Below are 20,236 nucleotides of genomic sequence, written 5' to 3'. Positions count from 1 at the left end.
TATTATGCCCGATCTTTAAGATAGGAGACCCCCCTAAAACCGAGCAATTATCGTCTAATAGCATTATTAGATCTAGAAGCTAAAGCATTTGCCCGAACACTACTGAAAAAATTGGAAAGTTGGGCAGAAGAAAACAAGTTGCTTCTCTTTTTCTAAACTGGGTACCGGGCAGGAGCTGCCACTACTGATAATATAACAGCATTATCCTCGCTTTGCCATCAAACAACCCAACAGAATCAACCCCCATTGTTCTGCTGTTTTATTGATCTCACCGTAGCATTTAATAAGGTCAATAGACACACCCTCTGGAAGAACCTGGCAAGCTGGGAAATTCCTTCACCTCTCCTGACGGCCATAGTCTCTCTCTATTCTGACAACTGGGTGTGAGTGAAAACAGGCCCAACATGTCTATATGCTAAAATGTGCACTACCAAGGGTCTGAAACAAGGCTGCGTGTTGGCACCCCTACTTTTTAACTTGTATACAACAGATTTGAGTAAAGCTCTGGTGAATAGTTGTCTGATTCCGCCCCGCTTAGGCCGTAGCCCTCTTCACACTCTTCAATATGCGGATGATATACTCATTATGGACCACACCAAACTGGACTCCAACATGCCTTGACCAGCCTACACAACTACACAACTACAGTGTAAATAATTCTCTTACCATCAATCCTGACAAAACCAAAATCGTTGTATTCGGGAGGCACAAACATAAAAAACAAGTGGTATGCTCTATGGGCCGTATGTCCATCTCAGCTGCTTTGAAGTATAAATACCTGGGGGTCTGGTTCACATAATCTGCCCAAGCCTCTGCTCACAAAAACGACATAGTGAAGAAAGCAACGGCTATCACCTACGGTTTAATTAAACTTAACAACAACCTACAAAGTCCGTCAGCCGAGGGAATAGGGAAAGTCATCCAAGCATCTCTTCTCCCAGCACTCACCTACAGACATCAAGCATTCCCGGGAGCCTGCCCTGACTGCTTGGAGCAGGCTCAGTGTGTGGGATATAAAAAGATTTTCCGACTACCAAAACATCTGCTTAGGGCCAGACTTAGGCTGGAATTTGGATTGGCCAAACAAGCCCTAATCATCGAGGCTGACTTTCTTAAATACTATGGGGCATATTTACAAGCCTCTTGCGCCACTTTTGCGTCACTTTTCCCATGTTAAAAGTGATGCAAAGGTGGCGCAAGGGGCTTGTAAATCTGCCCCTATATCCGTATTCGGAAGTCACCTGAAAAATCTCTTAAGAGCAGCCTTAGAGTTATATTAGAAAAAATCGGCTCCCCGTGGAACACCCAGATCAAGAAAGCACTTGTCACTTTGGAGATAAATCAATCTGCACTTGTCTTGCCTTGTATTTCTTATACAATCTGGAAAAAGACAAGTGCAATCAGCTCCTTCCAGCAAAACCTTTCCTTTCTTGGCTCCATTAAATGCCTGTTATCTGGCATCCAAGCTGCAACCTTACCGCTCAGCCTCTCTTAAGTCTAAAATCAGAAGAGAGATAATGTATATGCGACTGCTGGCCCTACTGGTTGCGGATTTCAACCGGGCCTGGGCCAACTAGCCCACGCAAGGAGAACCCTTCTTAGGAATCTATACTTAAGGGACAGAGTAAGTACCTGCCTAGAGGCCTCGGCCATATGCCTTACTCAAAAGGACCCCTCAACTTTGGCTCGCTGCGCGAGATTCGTACAAACCCTCAGAGACGCTTTCCAGACCTGTCTTGGTACTCTTAAATGCCCACACAAAGTGCAAAAACTGATACTGGACTACTTCAAATAAAAATCTGGGCCTGGTCCTTTTGCCGAACTAAAACTAAATTACGAGACCGCGTCCTTACACCAGCTAAGCCACATCATGGACGGAGCTTATAGCACTCCGACAAGATCTATTTATTTTCAGATAGGGAACCCACAGCACTTTGACAAGATCTATTTGTCTCCAGATTGGGAACCTCAATGTTTGGGGCTCTCTAAGGACCAAACTCTACAAAAAAACAGTTTCAGGTGTAACGCCGGGACAAAGCACAAGCACTTTCAATAACCGACACAGATCAAGGTCAATTACAGGCACTGCCAAAGGGAAACTGAAGAAGAACCGGAAGGCAGACGGCCTTGGGGGTCAGACTCACTGAGTAAAGGGACGCTACCAACATGAGCTATAAGCTTTAGGCTATTGCACAGTGCACATGCACTTTACTAGAGAACTGGTCCTTGGGCCAAATGTATGCTGCTAAGGGGTGAGGGCTACAGAGCTGGAGAACTAAAGGGATCGAACTCTGGGGATACTGTTTGCATGGGTCGGCATCCGGGGAAAGTGTGTCATCTTTGACATTACCTGAAACCACCCTACCTTACTTGAACTTTGATGAAAGGGCCCGCTGCAACGTTTTATGTTAAAACCTTTTTAACTGGTCATGAAAGCAATTGACGTCTTTCAGCTAATGTACTCATTTTTGTAGTTTAGTATCATGTTTTTTAAATTATTTTATCTGTTATGCAATGGTTTTAATTAACTTATGCAAATAAATAAATACTGAAATACTGAGTTTAGAAATATTGGTTATTTGTACAACTCTGAATTAGGAGCTGCCCATACTATCATGTAATTCACAGGAAGTTTTGCAAATTGTGCTCTTACTTGCACGTTGAATTATGTTTGGAGGCTGTGAAGGGGAGCCGGACATAGAAGAGGAACAAGCCGTTCCCTGGCACATACTTCACTTACCTGCACCGTCTCCTTCTTCCCTGCAGCCGAGCTCCAAAACCGAGATCGAAGAACTGCACCTACAACCAGGCAAATGCGGCACATCTAGTTCCGGGGTTAGGAGCAAGGTTGCCACCCACGTGATTCCTACGCCGCCAGCTCGTCCAATCAACAATGAGGGAGGGCTTTTTCAATCCGGGGAGAACGTAGAGAAAAGAAACTGGAGAGTCCGGACGAAGAAGCAGTGACAGCGACGGAAGCGGTACCAGGAATTTCCGAGGACGAACCCAGGCAAACGTATTTTCTGAGTCACAGTTGGCGGGCCAAGCACCCTCGAGGCTTCAGCCATTCTGTCAAAGAGAGGAAGCGCAGCAGACACCGCACCCAGCTGGAGGTCTCGACTAACCGGGAGCCTGCAGAGACGCCAGAGGACCGAAGCTGCAGAAGGGAGCTCTACAACTGGGACATCGCCCCGCCACGTTTCGGAAGAAACATGGCTAGGCCAGGTACAGGGGCGTATTTTTGGTAGACGGGGAGGGGGTAGACGGGGCAGCAAGGGGAGCACCTACTGACCTGCCTCCGCACACCCTGTCTATCGCTCCACCCCAGGCTCATTTTCTCTTCTTTTAGTCAGGAGGCTTGACTGATATTTTTTTCCTCAAATGTTCTGAGCGTGTGTGAGTTAACACACGAGGTGGACTACGAGTGTTGTCCTACCTCTGAAGGCGCATTTATCTATTGCCTTCGATTTATTTTCCCCTTCTCTCTCCTTTTCTCCCACACTGGTCACGTTTCCCTCCCGCACAGGTGATTTGGGCACACTGTGTTTTTATTTTATTTAAAGGGACGAGCATGTTCCTTACTTGGTTTTCTCTGTCTTTATCCGAGGGGCATTGTGAAGAGGCGTCAAGGACTCCCTTCCGGACCTGGAAAAGAAAAAAAAAGAGACGACAAATAGTTAAAGGAGAATTGACCCCGGGGAAAACGCTGAACCAAACCTGTTTTCTTAGAGACTTTTTTTTGGACAAATCTTTATGTTGGCTTACATAAGGACTAAAGAGACACTTACAGAAAAGGAGAAAGACCAGAGTGGTTACACAATTTTGTTTGCTTTCTTTACCTTTAATTGCGAAAAATCAACATACCCATAAGCCATGTTCTAATAAACGACAACCAATTCAAGCATACAGAAGGGTCATTGTGGTTTTATGTCCCGTGCTCGTACAAGTAGTGGAGAATGCGTGCACAATAAACCATTGATAAAAATGGAACCCGTAGTACAACAACTGATTCATGGACAGAAAAAGCTAGAATGGGCCTTGGAGAGGCAAATGTCCTCGGCCAAGGCAGACAAGGAAACCTTTAAAGATTCCATGAAGGTCCATGTAGCCAGTCTTCATAAAGTAGCAGAAGACCAGTATAATCTTACTTCCCAACTAACCTCTCAACGTACCGGTCCCTCCGGGCCGCACATATCTCTACAAAAATTCACTCCGGGAGAGGACCCTGATGCTTTCCTTTTGAATTTTGAGAGGGCAGCCAGGGCCTGTGCATGGCCCCAAGAGAAATGGCCATTCTTCTTGGCACCTTTATTGGTAGGGGAAGTCCAGTCCACCTACCAAATAGCCAACCCCTACGGGACTACCCCGTATGAGGAAATTAAACGGGTCATATTAGACCATTTGGGACTAGACGCGAAAGCCTACCGCATACGGTTTCGGAAGGAGCGTGGATCCTTGGGGGATAATCCTAAAACCCTGTTTTTCAAATTAAAGCTAGCTGCGGATAAGTGGCTCCGCCCTTTGGAGAATTCCAAGGAAGAGATTATGAACTTAATATATCTAGAGCAATACCTAGAGGCCTTACCTGTTACCACGCAGAGATGGCTGTGACAACATACTGGGTTGACCATCGAATAGGCGGTCGAGATAGCCACTACCTTACCTTCTCACGTGCTCAACCCCGCCTCCTGGAGCCACCTAAAACGGTATCCAACTCCACCTTGAAGAAGCCCGCCAAAATGGCGACAGAACCTTCGCAGACAAGGTTTTTCCGGACCATGCCTACTTCGTTCAAAAACCCACAATGTTTCGAGTGCGGGGAGTGGGGACATATTTCCAGACTTTGCCCTACCAAGAAACCGTCGACCTCTGAGGAACCTATGGATGTTTCTTGTGTCCCTCAGACAGTATTATATACCCAGCAGCTGTGACATTGCTTTTATGTAAGTGTAAAGCTAAACAGGAACATAGTCCAGGCCTTAATAGACTAGGGGTGCCGACAAACAGTTTTAACCTCGAAGTGGGTTGATCCCAACTGTATCTTCCCAGATAGGACCGTGGGAGTGCACTGTGTCCATGGGGATGTACGGTCATATCCTGTAGCTCAGGTGTCCCTTGTCCCTCCCATGGGTGTTCCTGTTAACATTATTGTTGGGGTGGTCAGCACTCTTCCGGAAGAGCTCATATTGGGTACGGATAACCCCACATTTTTTTTTGCCCTGTGGAATCAGATAGGTCCCCTCCCATCTAAATCAGTAGAGGATAGCCGGAGGTTAAACACTTTCCTCACTGCTGAACCTTGGCACATGGATAGGGACTTTCAGCAGGCGGAAATGAATGATATAACGTTACAAAATGCATGGAAAGCTGCTATAGAGAATAAAACCAAGGAGAACAGATGTTTCCCTCAATTCATGGAGAAGTGGGGTCTGTTATATAGGGTAGGTTCCCCAGGAGCAGAACCCCAATTGTTGGTGCCCAAAGATTTTCGGGAACAGATCTTATTCTTTTCACATTCTCATCTGTTGGAAGGCCACTGGGGACCTGAAAAGACCTCCCAAGCCCTGATGCGGTACTTCTACTGGCCGGGGATATATGCAGAAGTAAAGGCCTATTGTCAGTGTTGTGAAGTATGCCAAAAAAAGAACTCCTATCGGCTGCCTGCTTTCCCTCTCCAGCCCCTGCCTATTATAGGAAACCCTTTGACCTGGTTGGGATGGATTTAATAGGACCGTTCCCCAGATCCTACCAGGGAAACATATATTGTATAGTGCTGGTAGATTACGCAACAAGATACCCAGAAGCGGTAGCCCTTAAGGCAGCTTCCTCGAAAAACATAGCTAGGATACTAGTTGATGTGTTCTCTAGGATAGGCTTCCCGAAAGAAATCCTTACTGATCAGGGGACCCCTTTTGTGTCCAAAATTATGCAAAAGGGAAGCACCATTCTAAACGTGAATCATCTTAAAACCGCAGTCTATCACCCCCAAACTGACGGGTTAGTGGAGCGTTATAATGGTACACTCAAACTCACCCTAAAAAAAATGCTTCCAGGGGAGGGGAAAAAGTGCAACCTCCTAATGCCCTTGGCCCTCTTCGTCATCAGGGGACAAGTACAAAGCAGTCTGGGGTGTTCCTCTTTTGAGCTGCTGCATTGACGCCAACCTCAATCCCTTTTAGAGATAACTAAAGAAGCCTGGGAAAGGAATAAAAGAAGCGAGGCCCAAGAACTAACTGACTATGTCCAACAATTACGCACCAGACTTGGGAAGCTCAGGAATCTAGCCCACACTCAGTTAGAAAACAGCCAACAGAGACAGAAAAGAGGGTATGATAATGGGAAAAAGTGGAGGAAGTACCAAATAAATGACTGGGTTTTAGTCCTCCTCCCCACGTCCCACAAGAAAATGGTATCGGAATGGAAAGGGCCATATATAATCGTAGGGAAATACGGAAGAACCACCTACAGGGTACGAGTGGGGTAGACCAGGGAACAAGTTTACCACATAAATCTACTTAAAAAATGGACAGGACCACCTCCTACAGTTGTGTCCCTTAACCAAAACGCTGACATAAACCCCTGTACATTAGGGCGGTTAGGCATCAATGATCAGCTGACCAAGGAACAGAGACATTCCCTCCAACTCCTGCTGGAGGCATACTCAGGCCTCTTTTCAGACACCCCAGGGCGTACCCACTTAGCAGAACACCCCATTCACACAGAAAAGGGAGAGGTAGTGAAGCAAAGCCATATAGATTACCTGAAGCCAGACGTCTAGCCATTGCGGATGAGATGTCGCAAATGTTACAAATGAAAGTTATTCAGCCATCCAAGAGCAACTGGTTCTCCCCAATAGTTTTGGTCCCCAAGCCTGATGGGTTAGTTAGATTTTGTATAGATTTCAGGGTGGTAAACAGGGTTTCCAAATGTGAAGCTTACCTCCTACCCCGAATCGACGAACTGATAGAGAAGCTTGGGGAAGCAAAATATATCACTACCATCGACCTAACAAAGGGGTACTGGCAAGTCCCTTTACGACCGGAGGATCTGGAAAAAAACGCCTTCACTACTCCTGACGGTCTTTTTCTATGTACTGTTTTGCCTTTTGGATTACATGGGGCCCCCACCACTTCTCAAAGGCTGATGAACAAAGTATTAAAAGGGCATCAGACATATTCCTCAGCTTATTTAGATGATATTGTGGTTTTTAGTCCCACCTGGGAAACACATTTAAGACACCTCGAGACCATTGTGGCGGAATTGAAGAAAGCCCATTTACATGTCAATGCAAAAAAATTAGGGGTTGGGTTCTCCAAAGTCAACTATTTAGGATATGTGTTGGGGAATGGTCTCATTGAACCACAGGAAGAGAAGATAAGAGCTATCGCTGATGCTCCCTTCCCTAGAAACCGAAAGGAAGTAAGGGCCTTTTTAGGGTTATTAGGATATTACCGGAGGTTTATTCCTCACTTCTCCAGAATAGCTACTCCCCTTACAGATCTCTTAAAAAAAACTAAAACTTAGAAGAATATCTCAAATCCTTCCATAGAAGCCCTTGAGGCTTACCAAGAACTAAAACATACCCTCACTTCCAGCCCTGTCCTCACCTCCCCTGATTTCTCCAAACAATTCCTATTGCAAACCGATGCTTCTGATTGTGGCATCGGAGCCGTATTGTCACAAATCAACGATGAAGGGTTTGACGTGCCCATTCTATTCATTAGCTGCAAACTCTTTCCCTGAGAACAAAAGTATGCAACCATCGAGAAAGAGTGTTTGGCTATCAAATAGGCAATAGAAAAGCTACGTTATTATTTGGAAGGGTGCCGCTTTGTGTTATATACTGACCATGCACCATTAACTTGGATGAGCAGGAACATGGGACAGAATGCCCGAGTTCTCAGGTGGTTCTTAGCCCTCCAACCTTACCAATTCGAGGTCCGGCATAGAAAGGAGAAGTATCACCTTAATGTGGATTTCCTCTCCCGTATGCCCCTTTTCCCCGAACGGGAAAATCTTAGGGAGGTGATGTGTGTAGGGGAACCAGACATAGAAGAGGAACAAGCCGTTCACTGGCACATACTTCACTTACCTGTACCGTCTCCTTCTTCCCTGCAGCCAAGCTCCAAAACCGAGATCGAAGAACTGCACCTACAACCAGGCAATCGCGGCACATCTAGTACCAGGGTCAGGACCAAGGTTGCCACCCACGTGATTTCTACGCCACCACCTCGTCCAATCAACGATGAGGGAGGGTTTTTTCAATCCAGGGAGAACGTAGAGGAAAAAACCTGGAGAGTCCAGGCCAAGAAGCAGGGACAGCGACGGAAGCGGTACCAGGAATTTCCGAGGATGAACCCAGGCCCACGTATTTTCTGAGTCACAGTTGGCGGGCCAAGCACCCTTGAGGCTTCAACCATTCTGCGGAAGAGAGGCCCACCTTATTGTCAAAGAGAGGAAGCACAGCAGACGCCGCACCCAGCTCGAGGTCTCGACTAACTGGGAGCCTGTAGAGACGCCTGAGGACCGAAGCTGCAGAAGGGAGCTCTACAACTGGGACATCGCCCGCCACGTTTCGGAAGAAACATGGCTAATCCAGGTACAGGGGCGTATTTTTGGTAGACGGGGAGGGGGTAAACAGGGCAGCAAGGGGAGCACCTACTGACCTGCCTCCGCACACCCTGTCTATCGCTCCACCCCAGGCTCATTTTCTCTTCTTTTAGTCAGGAGGCTTGAATGATATTTTTTTCCTCAAACGTTCTGAGCGTGTGTGAGTTAACACACAAGGTGGACTACGAGTGTTGTCCTACCTCTGAAGGCGCATTTATCTATTGCCTTTGTTTTTTTCCCCCCTTCTCTCTCCTTTTCTCCCACACTGGTCACGTTTCCCTCCCGCACAGGTGATTTGGGCACACTGTGTGTTTTTTATTTATTTAAAGGGACGAGCAAGTTCCTTACCTGGTTTTCTCTGTCTTTATCCGAGGGGCATTGCGAAGATGCGTCAAGGACTCTCTTCCGGACCTGGAAAAGAAAAAAAAGAGATGACAAATAGTTAAAGGAGAATTGGCCCCGGGGAAAATGCTGAACCAAACCTGTTTTCTCAGAGACTTTTTTTTGGACAAATCTTTATGTTGGTTTACATAAGGACTACAGAGACACTTACAGAAAAGGAGAAAGACCAGAGTGGTTACACAATTTTGCTTGTTTTCTTTACCTTTAATTGCGAAAAATCAATATACCCATAAGGGATGTTCTAATAAATTATAACCAATTCAAGCATACAGAAGGGTCATTGTGGTTTTGTGTCCCGCACTCGTACAGCGGCAAAATATGGAAATAAATTCAATTGATAATAAATAGTCTACTATTCTGTGTTACCACAGTTCTCTCAATAAAGACAGTGGGTGGGTCTATAGATCATGACAGGAAAGGCCTCAAAATGCAAAAAGGAGACATCACATTTTTACCTTGAAATCTGACCCATTTTGGCAGTTTGTGTAGCTCAGATATTGGGGCCAGGGCTTGGCCGCCTCCCAGGGAACACCTACTAAAACCAGAAATGTATGAAAACTAGACACCCAAAAAAAAAAAGAAAACTAGACACCCAAGGGAGTCCAGGTGATGTGTCTTTCTTGGATCCCACTATATTTTCTTACACATTTCCAACAGGGACAGTTTTGTAATCTGAGGAGTGCAGCAAAATTCCTACTATCAAGCATTTCCACAATTTTCCTGCAAAAAATTAACCCACACTTATTTGGCCATGCAAAGACCACAATTATATTACATTGACTTTATTTGGTCACATTTTTCATCTGTTCCTGTCACAGGCAATAGGCCCACCCAAATACCTCAGCCACCCACATCGCCAAAATGGGTAAATTTTCAAGGACAAAGTTTAATGTCTCTAGCATGTTCTAGGTCCATTTCTGTCACAGGCGATAGACCTAGTCATACAAGTGGGGTGCTGTTTTTAATCTGAAGTGTGGGGATGCAATGCTGGATGGAGGGATTTTGTGACTGCCCACAGATTGCAGAGTTTTCCCTCACAACATGTGAGAAAAATGCATGATTTTAACAAATGTTTTAGATTTGCAGTGCATTCTCGGTAAGAGAAAGTAGTGGATCAACGCACATCACACCACCCTAGATTTTCCTGCATCCCTAGGTTTCAGAAATGGCCAATGTTCATAGTGTTCCCTGCTTGCCAGCTGGCCCTCAACCCAATTAGTGTGGCCTTTCACCATGTTAAGTCTGAGAAAATAGGGATTTACCTCCTCTCAACAAGCCCTTATGTAAAAATTACTCTCCAAAGAATCCACATTTCCTTTTGCTGCCATTGTAATGGGGAATGTCTAGACCGGAAGGGGGTGGGGGAGGGCTGGAAAAAAGTCTGCTCGGGCTGTAGGAGTTGAGATGTGGTCATACTACAATCATTGAATCATACCTCATTTCACCATCTAATTCAACTTCACGGGGCATCAAATATATTAAGGATTAACGTGAGTGCATACCAATGTACACATCATGTTTATGAGTGGATTTAAGTGACAGCAGTTTATAACAAAACGGGGTAAGCTTGATTGGTTCACCGACGACCTCAAGAACACAAAGAAATCATGCAGAACCCTCGAGAAGACCTGGCGCCTCGACCAAACAACAGAGAACCTCACAGCTCTCAAGAATGCCACCCGCAAACACCACCAACTGATCCGCACCACCAAAAGGACCGCTTTCATAGAACGCCCAGACAACAACGCGCACAAAAGCAAGGAGCTCTTCAGCATCGTAAAAGAACTCTCCAACCCCAGCGCCAACTCCAACGACATCCCACCCTCGCAAGACCTCTGCGACTCCCTCTCCACCTACTTCCACCGCAAGATCGCTGACATACACGACAGCTTCGACGCCCAGACCCCACTACCAGCCACCGAGCTAACGCCCCCACTGACACCCTCAGCACCTGGACCCCCATCAGCATCGAGGACACCACCCACGTCATGAACACCATCCACTCCAGCTCACCATCAGACCCCTGCCCTCACCACATATTCAACAAAGCAGACGCCGTCATCGCACCCCACCTCTGGTACGTCATGAACAACTCCTTCTTGTCCGCCACCTTCCCAGAGAGCTGGAAGCATGCCAAGATCAACGTCCTACTGTAGAAACCCACAGCGGACCCAAAGGATCTCAAGAACCTCCGGCTCATCTCCCTTCTTCCCTTCCCAGCAAAGGTCATCGAGAAGACCGTCAACAAACAGCTGACCACCTTCCTCGAGGCAAATGGCTCCCTCGACCCTTCTCAGTCAGGCTTCCGAGCCAACCACAGCACCGAGACCGCCCTCATTGCAGCTACCGACGACATCAGGACCATGCTCGACAACGGGGAAACCGCCGCCCTCATCCTTCTAGACCTCTCTGCCGCCTTCGATACCGTCTACCACCGAACTCTAAGATCCCGCCTCCACAACGCAGGGATCCAAGGAAAGGCCCTGGAATGGATCACTCATTTCTCTCCCACAGAATCCAGAGAGTCCGCCTCCCTCCTTTCCGGTCCGCGGCAACCAAAATCATCTGCGGCGTACCCCAAGGCTCGAGTCCTCACTCAGCCCGACCCTCTTCAATGTCTACATGAGCCCCCTCGCCGCCATCGTATGCAAACACAACCTCAACATCATCACCCACGCCGACGACACCCAGCTGATCCTCTCCCTCACCAAAGACCCAGCCACCGCCAGAATCAACCTCCAGGAAGGAATGAAAGACGTTGCGGAATGGATGAAATACAGCCGCCTAAAGCTAAACTCAGACAAAACAGAGGTCCTCATCCTGGGAACATCACAATCTGCCTGGAATGACTCCTGGTGGCCCACCGCTCTGGGCTCCCCACTGACACCCACGGACCATGCACACAACCTAGGATTCATCTTGGACTCCTCGCTCACCATGTCCAAACAAGTCAACGCCATCTCGTCCTCATACTTCAACATCCTGCGCATGCTTCGAAAGATATTCAGGTGGATCCCCACCGAAACGAGAAGGACGGTCACCCAGGCCCTCGTCACCAGCCGGTTGGACTACGGAAACGCCCTATACGCAGGAACCACAGCAAAACTTCAGAACAGACTCCAGCGCATACAGAACGCATCCGCACGCCTCATCCTGGACATCCCCCAACACAGCCACATAACCGCCCACCTCAGAGACCTGCACTGGCTCCCCATCAACAAAAGAATCACATTCAGGCTCCTCACCCACGCACACAAAGCACTCCACAACGCCGGACCCGAATACCTCAACAGACGCCTCACGTTCTACACTCCAACCCGCCAGCTCCGCTCCGCCACCCTCGCCCTCGCCGCCATCCCACGGATCCGCAGAACCACCACCGGTGGAAGATCGTTCTCCTACCTGGCCACCAAGACATGAAACTCCCTCCCCGCCCACCTACGTCTGACCCAGGACCACATCACCTTCAGGAGACACCTCAAGACCTGGCTGTTCAAGCAGTAGCAGCACCACCCCCCTCCCCCCAGCGCCTTGAGACCCTCACAGGTGAGTAGCGTGCTCTATAAATTTCTTGATTGATTGATTGATTGGTACATTAAAAAATCCGCATTTTAAACGAGTAAAAAAAATATTCTTTGCATAATTGTTTAAATGGATAGTGTTTCGGTGCCAGCACTCTGATAAGAGGGATGACTTTCAATTGCTGCCATAGCTGTGTTTTCCCCAAACCTTTAGTCATGCTAATAACCTAGTTAAAAGCTTTCCATGGTCTTTCAGAAAGCAGATGATGCCTGGCCATAGGGTCCCCAGATATTAAAGGGTTTCTCTGTGTCCTAGGAAGTTGTTTTCCATCTCCTCCACTACTTCAGCTCACAAAATATTGCCATCCTGCCCATCAGCCTGTGGCAGGTCAGGCCAGGATTGACAAGCATTTGACATGATTCATTGCTCAGTCACACGCCCCAATGTCCACTGTACCCTGCCACGTGTGGCTACCCACGTATGCCAGGGTGAGTCAATAGGCTAATGGCAGCCCCTTTACTCTTGGATAAGGGAGCTTAGGTTCTCAGAACTTCATCCAGTGTATTCCAAAAAAACGAGAAGAAAGATGGAGGGCTTGGGTGAGGTACAGTGTTACACGTTCCCCCTGTGACTGATGAAAAATACAACAAGCAGGCCATGCGGTGGGAACATGGATGCATATGCCGAGCCTGGAGCAGTAAAGGTTGTCTAAGTTGTCTGCTGTAGGGAAAATAGCAGGTGTACATTTTCGTTGTGCTCACATCTCTTTAGCTACAGAGGTTATGGGACCTCAAGGGCTTTTGTTAGCAGAAGACTTCTTAGCTGAGTTTGTTGTACCTCTGGTGGGAGGGAACTTGAGATCTGCCTTTGCGGGCACAGTCATCCCAAATGTCTGGGAAGGAGGGCATGTGAAGAGTCAATGGGACCCTGGCATTATCAGTCATGTTGCTCCACATTTTCCCATTCAGGTTGAACTGGTATCATTTCTTGTGCAGGAGATTTGGGTCAGAAGCCATCTGACTGGTGCTCTCTTTTTTCTGTCATCACACCTCAATAGGGTTCTAGACTCTGTGGGACTGTAAGAGCTCACCCGAAAGGTAACCTTTTTTATTATGAGTGACTAACATCCCCAAGACCAAGCCATGGCCTACAGGCCTTTTTACCTCAACCTGCTGAGGGGGAGATTGCTAAGTGACTCTTCCTATTTGAATATTCGAATGTTGTGAGGGCCTGGCTCCCTTAACACCATCTGGGAGTAAGACTTGTGAATGACTTACCGCTTGGATATATGAAGGGGGTACTCCAATTTGGAGATCACTTGTACGTATGTAGTTTAAAGTCTGTGAGGTATTAGAGATAGTTAATGGTAGTCAGGAATCTGCTCTCTCCAGCTTTGCTCATTGCTCTTCTCGACTGCCCCCCTCCCTGCTGCAGCGGCTGTAAGCTGAGTGCATGTGTCTGTTTGGATTAACATCCCGTGTAATAGAATAGAAAGGTTTCTTTGTGTCCCCCTTCAGTGGATCAAGCCAATTCTAACAGGTCATCCTGAAGCCTTAGAGATGAGTCATCTGAACAAACAACTTTGGTCCATGGCAAGGCCACTGCAATACACCTTCACAAAGGATATCGATTTCCTGCCAACGCCTAGATTCTGTGTCCTTTTTTCTCCGAGAACCAGGAGCCCAGATACAGTTCTTAAATGTCTAGGGGTTGTCTAAGTCTAATGCACAACAAGGTAAACATAATGCAATGCTGGTAATCCACAGGGAAATGAATGTGAAAGTGCACCTTTGGTAGGTGGTTTCCATGGAGCTGTCCAGCACCTACAAGAAGTTTGCACTTTGTATCAAGTGACTGTTCTCCCAGAAGTTGGTGAGCTTGCATCCAGTGTGCACCTGGCTAGATGGTAGGTAAAGCAGTTAACCAGGAGCTCCAGGCCTAGTTGAATCATGTACTGCTGGGAGGGTGTTTAATTCTGTAAGTGTACCAAACTGGATAGTGCTTCCACTGCCCAGTTCAGTCCAAGCATGCTGATTTGAGAGAGGAGTTCTCTTCATAGCTCCATGTTCCCATGAGGGATCCTTACCCAGCACAACTTCATCCACAAGTTGAGAGGAGGGTAGGGCCAAGAAGGCATGGAGATGGATCTATGCTAAAATCAAGCATTTCCCCTGGCCACTTCCATTCTTCCTACGCCTTTGTCCCCCCAACCCCCCTTAAAATTTGTGTCTAGGAGTTAGGCTGAAACCAGTTGCCCCCCCATCTCACCTCCCTACCCCCACATGACCTTTGATCATGTTTGGCCCAACTGCTGAAACTGCACTGCTGTCCTGTTTGGCCCAGCTGCTGACACTGCACTGCCATCCTGAGGTTGCATCCTCTTTTTGCCCAACTTTGTGTGAGCTGCTGACAGTTCTTGAACTGTTTCAGCAAAAGCACAAGAGTCAAAGGATTTCCAGCATCTCTTGTGTTCTCTCCAGTCTCAGCGAGTATTGCTGCTAGCCTCTGTGAGGGTTTTACCTCTCTCTGAACTCTTATTGTGATTGCTGGTGCTGCTGCTCTACCAAGCTGTTTCCGGCACCAGAGCCAAGTGCCACAGATGGACAGCATTGACTGTACCCACTTGAACCCATTGTATCTACCCAGGCAGAATACGACTATTTTATTAACACTGCGTCCTGAAACTAGACATGCACTCAGGTCAGTACCAGCCATAAACATACATTGCGGACCCTTTTTTGTGGTGCAGAGCCAGTGAGAAAGGAGGAGCCTTGCACACTTTACTAATCAATACCAATGCAACTTGAATTTACAATTATTTTAACTATATCTAAATTATAGGCTTACTAAGCAACTGAACTTAACTTGAATAAAGTCTTATTTCATTATTTAGACATGGCACTGTTAGAACAATATAATTAGTCTTTTGTGCAACTGTGCTATTGAAAACGGGAAACAACCTTTACAACTCAGTCATTACATCGCACTACCTTTACAACGCAGTCATTACAACGCAAAATCCTTTACATCGCATGCCATTACAAAGCAGCCATTACATCGCATGTCACTACAACGCATGTCATTACAACGAATTTCACTACAACAAATGCCATTACAATGCAATATAAGGTTAGTAATGGGGAATAGTAATTTTTACCCCTCCCCTATCCAACACATTACCCTACTGTTGCACTCACTAGAGTGGGTATAGTCATTTTTACCCCTACACTATCCAACACTTACCCTACTGTTGCCCTCACTGGAGTGGGAAAAGTCATTTTTACCCCTACACTATCCAACACTTACCCTACTGTTGCACTCACTGGAGTGGGAATAGTCATTTTTACCCCTACACTATCCAACACTTACCCTACTGTTGCCCTCACTGGAATGGGAATAGTCATTTTTACCTCTACATTATTCAACACTTACCCTACTGTTGCCCTAAAAGTAATATGCGTTCTAATGCTATGCATTGTAATGGTATGCGTTGTCTTGGAATGTGTTGTAAATGTAGTTTCTAAAAATGCATTGTGTTGGCATGCGATGTAAAATCATGCGTTGTAATGGATGTTACGATGTAAAAACTGCGTTGTAAAGGCATGCGTTGTAAATGTTTGCGTTGTATCATCATACATTCATTGAAAACTAACCTGAAAGCCATCAACCAATGTTAAAGAGTAAGGCTTGACTGTTTGACTTTGCTGAAAGTCAGCGCATATCAACCATTGGCAAACCAAAACGGTTTCTCCTGTGCAAGAGCTATTGGCTTTGTCAATGTCTTTTAGCCATGTTGTACAGTACTGTGGCTGCTGTGCAGCATGGCTACATGTTAGAAAAAAATGCTGGCTATGTCATAACACTTTCTTTCTTATGGTAGGTGGGGTGGAGAACAACATAGACAACAGGAGTGTGAGTTTTGGGAGGGAATAAGCAACATGATCAATGGGAGAGTGGTGGTAGGAGGAAATTAGCAACACAGACAGCGGGAGGGTGGCTGGTGTTAAGGAAGAAGCAACATGGACAACGGGAGGGTGGAGGTGGAAGGGAAAAAGCAACACGAACAAGGAGAATGGAAGGGAAAAAGCAAACCAACAGTATGAAGAAAAAAGAAAACCAGTACCTCAATCACAGCAGCAGTAGACTGACCCTAATCGAGATGAGACAATCTGTATTTGGTCCATGTTCCACATTAAAGAAGAAGAGGAAACAAAGCCATCATATGCTGTTAATTTGTGAGTCAGTGAATAAGAATGAAAATGAAGCCAACAAATAGTAAGCAGTGGGAGGGCTCCAAGCCGCTTGTAGAAAACAATATCTCTCGCAAGTGAGAATGCATGTACTGTCACAGGCAAGATCTAACAAGCATTTGCAATGCAATAGGTCTCGCATTTATAAGAGTTTGAGCTATTGGCATTGAAAATTACAATGCCTTTTATTTATGTTTTGGTTTTAAAACAAATAAAAGGCATTGTCATTTACAATGTCAGTAGCATAATCTCACATAAAAGCAGAGTGTGGAGTGCAGCAGTGTGCGGCGTGCAGCAGTGTGCAGCAGTGTGCGGCGTGCAGCAGTGTGAGGCGTGCAGCAGTGTGCGGCATGCAGCAGTGTGTGGCATGCAGCAGTGTGTGGTGTGCAGCAGTGTGCAGCGTGCAGCAGTGTGTGGCCTGCAGCAGTGTTTCGTGCAGCAGTGTGAGGCATGCAGCAGTGTGTGGTGTGCAGTGGCATGCAGCTGTGTGCGGCGTGCAGCAGTGTGCGGCAAGCAGCAGTGTGCTGCATGCAGCAGTGTGCTGAGTGCACCAGTGTCGTGCAGCATGCAGCAGTGAGTAATGCAGCAGTGTGCTGCAGTGTGTGGTGTGCAGCAGTGTGCGGCGTGCAGCAGTGTGTGGTGTGCAGCAGTGTGTGGCATGCAGCAGTGTTTTGTGTAGCATTGTGCGGCGTGCAGCAGTGTGTGGCGTGCAGCAGTGTGTGGCGTGCAGCAGTGTGTGGCGTGCAGCAGTGTGCTGCATGCAGCAGTGTCGTGCAGCATGCAGCAGTGAGTAATGCAGCAGTGTGCAGCAGTGTGTGACGTGCAGCAGTGTGCGGCGTGCAGCAGTGTGTGGCGTGCAGCAGTGTGTGGCGTGCAGCAGTGTGTGGCGTGCAGCGGCATGCAGCAGTGTGTGGCGTGCAGCAGTGTGTGGCGTGCAGCAGTGTGTGGTGTGCAGCAGTGTGTGGCATGTAGCAGTGTGCGGCATGCAGCGGTGTGCGGCGTGCGGCAGTGTGAGGCATGCAGCAGTGTGCGGTGTGCAGCAGTGTGAGGCGTGCAGCAGTGTGAGGCGTGCAGCAGTGTGTGGCGTGCAGCAGTGTGTGGCGTGCAGCAGTGTGAGGCGTGCAGCAGTGTTTCGTGTAGCAGTGTGAAGCATGCAGCAGTGTGCGGCGTGCAGCAGTGTGTAATGCAGCAGTGTGCGCAGCAGTGTGTGGCGTGCGGTAGTGTGTGGCGTGCAGCAGCGTGCAGCAGTGTGCGGCGTGCAGCAGTGTGCGGTATGCAGCAGTGTGCTGCGTGCAGCAGTTTCTTGCAGCATGCAGCAGCGAGTAATGCAGCAGTGTGCAGCAGTGTGTGGCGTGCATCAGTGTGCGGCATGCAGCAGTGTGTGGCGTGCAGCAGTGTGTGGCGTGCAGCAGTGTTTCGTGTAGCATTGTGCGGCATGCAGCAGTGTGTGGCGTGCAGCAGTGTGTGGCATGCAGCAGTGTGTGGCGTGCAGCAGTGTGTGGAATGCAGCAGTGTTTCGTGTAGCAGTGTGCGGCGTGTAGCAGTGTGCGGCGTGCAGCAGTGTGCGGCGTGCAGCAGTGTGCTGCGTGCAGCAGTGTGCGGCATGCAGCAGTGTGTGGCGTGCAACAGTGTGTGGCATGCAGCGGCATGCAGCAGTGTGTGGCGTGCAGCAGTGTGTGGCGTGCAGCAGTGTGTGGCGTGCAGCAGTGTGCGGCGTGCAGCAGTGTGCAGCATGCAGCAGTGTGAGGCGTGCAGCAGTGTGAGGCGTGCAGCAGTGTGTGGCGTGCAGCAGTGTGTGGCGTGCAGCAGTGTGTGGCGTGCAGCAGTGTGTGGCATGCAGCAGTGTGAGGCATGCAGCAGTGTTTCGTGTAGCAGTGTGAGGCGTGCAGCAGTGTGCGGCGTTCAGCAGTGTGCGGCGGGCAGCAGTGTGTAATGCAGCAGTGTGTGCAGCAGTGTGTGGCGTGCGGTAGTGTGCAGCGTGCAGCAGTGTGCGCGTGCAGCAGTGTGTGGCGTGCAGCTGTGTGTGGCGTGCAGCAGTGTGAGGCGTGCAGCAGTGTGTGGCGTGGTTTGTAAACAACAAGAAAAGCGGACATCAAAGGAAGGGTGGGAGGGAACGAGCATATGGGGTGTGAGTTATAACGAAAGTTAATTGTTGTAAGAGGGGATGCAGGAAGTGAGGCCGAGCGCGCGCTGGCGAAAGCAGTCTGCTGCTTTCAAGTCCGATGCCAGATGCCAGCTTTGCGCTTGAATGCCTCACATGCACTGGCCATAAACCGCATTCCTAAGGTCTTGTGCCCCTTACTAAATCTCTCTGAATGCGTGAGGCGGCACACGTGCAGGAAGTAGCTGGTGACAAATGGAATGCGCGTGGTTGTGCGCGTAACCGCCACCCGATCCGCCTGGGAAGCCTTTGGGAGCATTTTCTGAAGCCCCTACATAAGTCTCACTGAGCGATCGCTTGCGCGAAAGCCAGGCGAGACCTAATGAATGTGTCCTTGTGTAACTAACCTAACTGGTGCTCAGATAAAGTGCTTTGGGTCGAGTTCGCGGTATATAAAACTGCAAATAATTTTTTTTTTTAAATGTTTGCTTGTAAAGCTCCACAGTTATAATGTGTCACTGGAGACGACGGGCGTGGAGGAAACCCCTGCGTCAAGGGCCGCGTTCCCTCCACACCCAGTGTGCGCTGACCGATAAACCAAGGCCGAAGGACCGTCCCGTGTCAGCGACAGAACCTTCCAGAATGGAAAAAGGCGGGAATTCCTATGCCCCTTCACGCTTTACTTGATCTCGAGACCCCCATCTCCCCTCTGCTCCTTGGCCGCCTGCTAACACCAAAATGAATAGTGATTACATATTTGTGAGGCAATGGGCTTCCCGGGGAGGATTGCACAGTGCTTTTATGGGCGAGCTGCGCATTTTATTAGCAGGCAATTACAGCCTGGTCTTGGTTTCATATTCGCCCCGGGATGAGGTGACGAGGGCTGAGGGGGGACAGCCGGGCGCTGGATGTGACCAGGGCCGTGGCGGAGCTGCGCGTCATGGGCCGAACTGCTGGGAAGGAAGTGAACGAAAGACCTTTGGCTGAATAGATGAACTAACGAACCAGTAACATACATGTAAATGTTGTGTATTTTTCCCTTGTTGAAAGTTCTGTGTATTACAAGGCGTTCGTATATAAGCGCTTCAGATGTTATAAGGATGGGGCAAAATGTAAGGATGGATCAAAGCGGCAATAAAATGAAACGCAATATAAAACCTAATCACGTAAAACAACCTGAAAGCAAAATGCCTGCCAGGGAAACGCAGGAGAGGAACGATTCATTTAGGATTCGTAAATAGATGATGATAAAAAATGGCTTTCACTTGTTTAAGAACGTTCGGCTCAAGAGGAGGGGAAGAGAATGACAAGGAGAGACACCGGAAGAGAGGGTGGGTAGAGGAGCGGAGGG

The 20,236-nt window shown here is 48.1% G+C and overlaps 1 long non-coding RNA gene across 1 annotated transcript in view; it reads left to right on the top strand.

Moving 5' to 3' along the window:
• Positions 1–9,280, top strand: part of LOC146868210 (uncharacterized) — a 41,901-nt gene extending 32,621 nt beyond the window's left edge. The window contains exons 2-4 of the long non-coding RNA XR_014966190.1: positions 2,767–3,225; positions 8,119–8,599; positions 8,901–9,280. This is a non-coding gene — a long non-coding RNA (uncharacterized LOC146868210). The remainder of the gene's footprint in view (positions 1–2,766; positions 3,226–8,118; positions 8,600–8,900) is intronic.
• Positions 9,281–20,236: the final 10,956 nt, after the last annotated feature.

The sequence above is a fragment of the Triturus cristatus genome, chromosome 1_2, assembly GCF_964204655.1.
Source record: "Triturus cristatus chromosome 1_2, aTriCri1.1, whole genome shotgun sequence".
NCBI lineage: Eukaryota > Metazoa > Chordata > Amphibia > Caudata > Salamandridae > Triturus > Triturus cristatus.
This window is presented reverse-complemented; position numbering and strand designations above follow the sequence as displayed.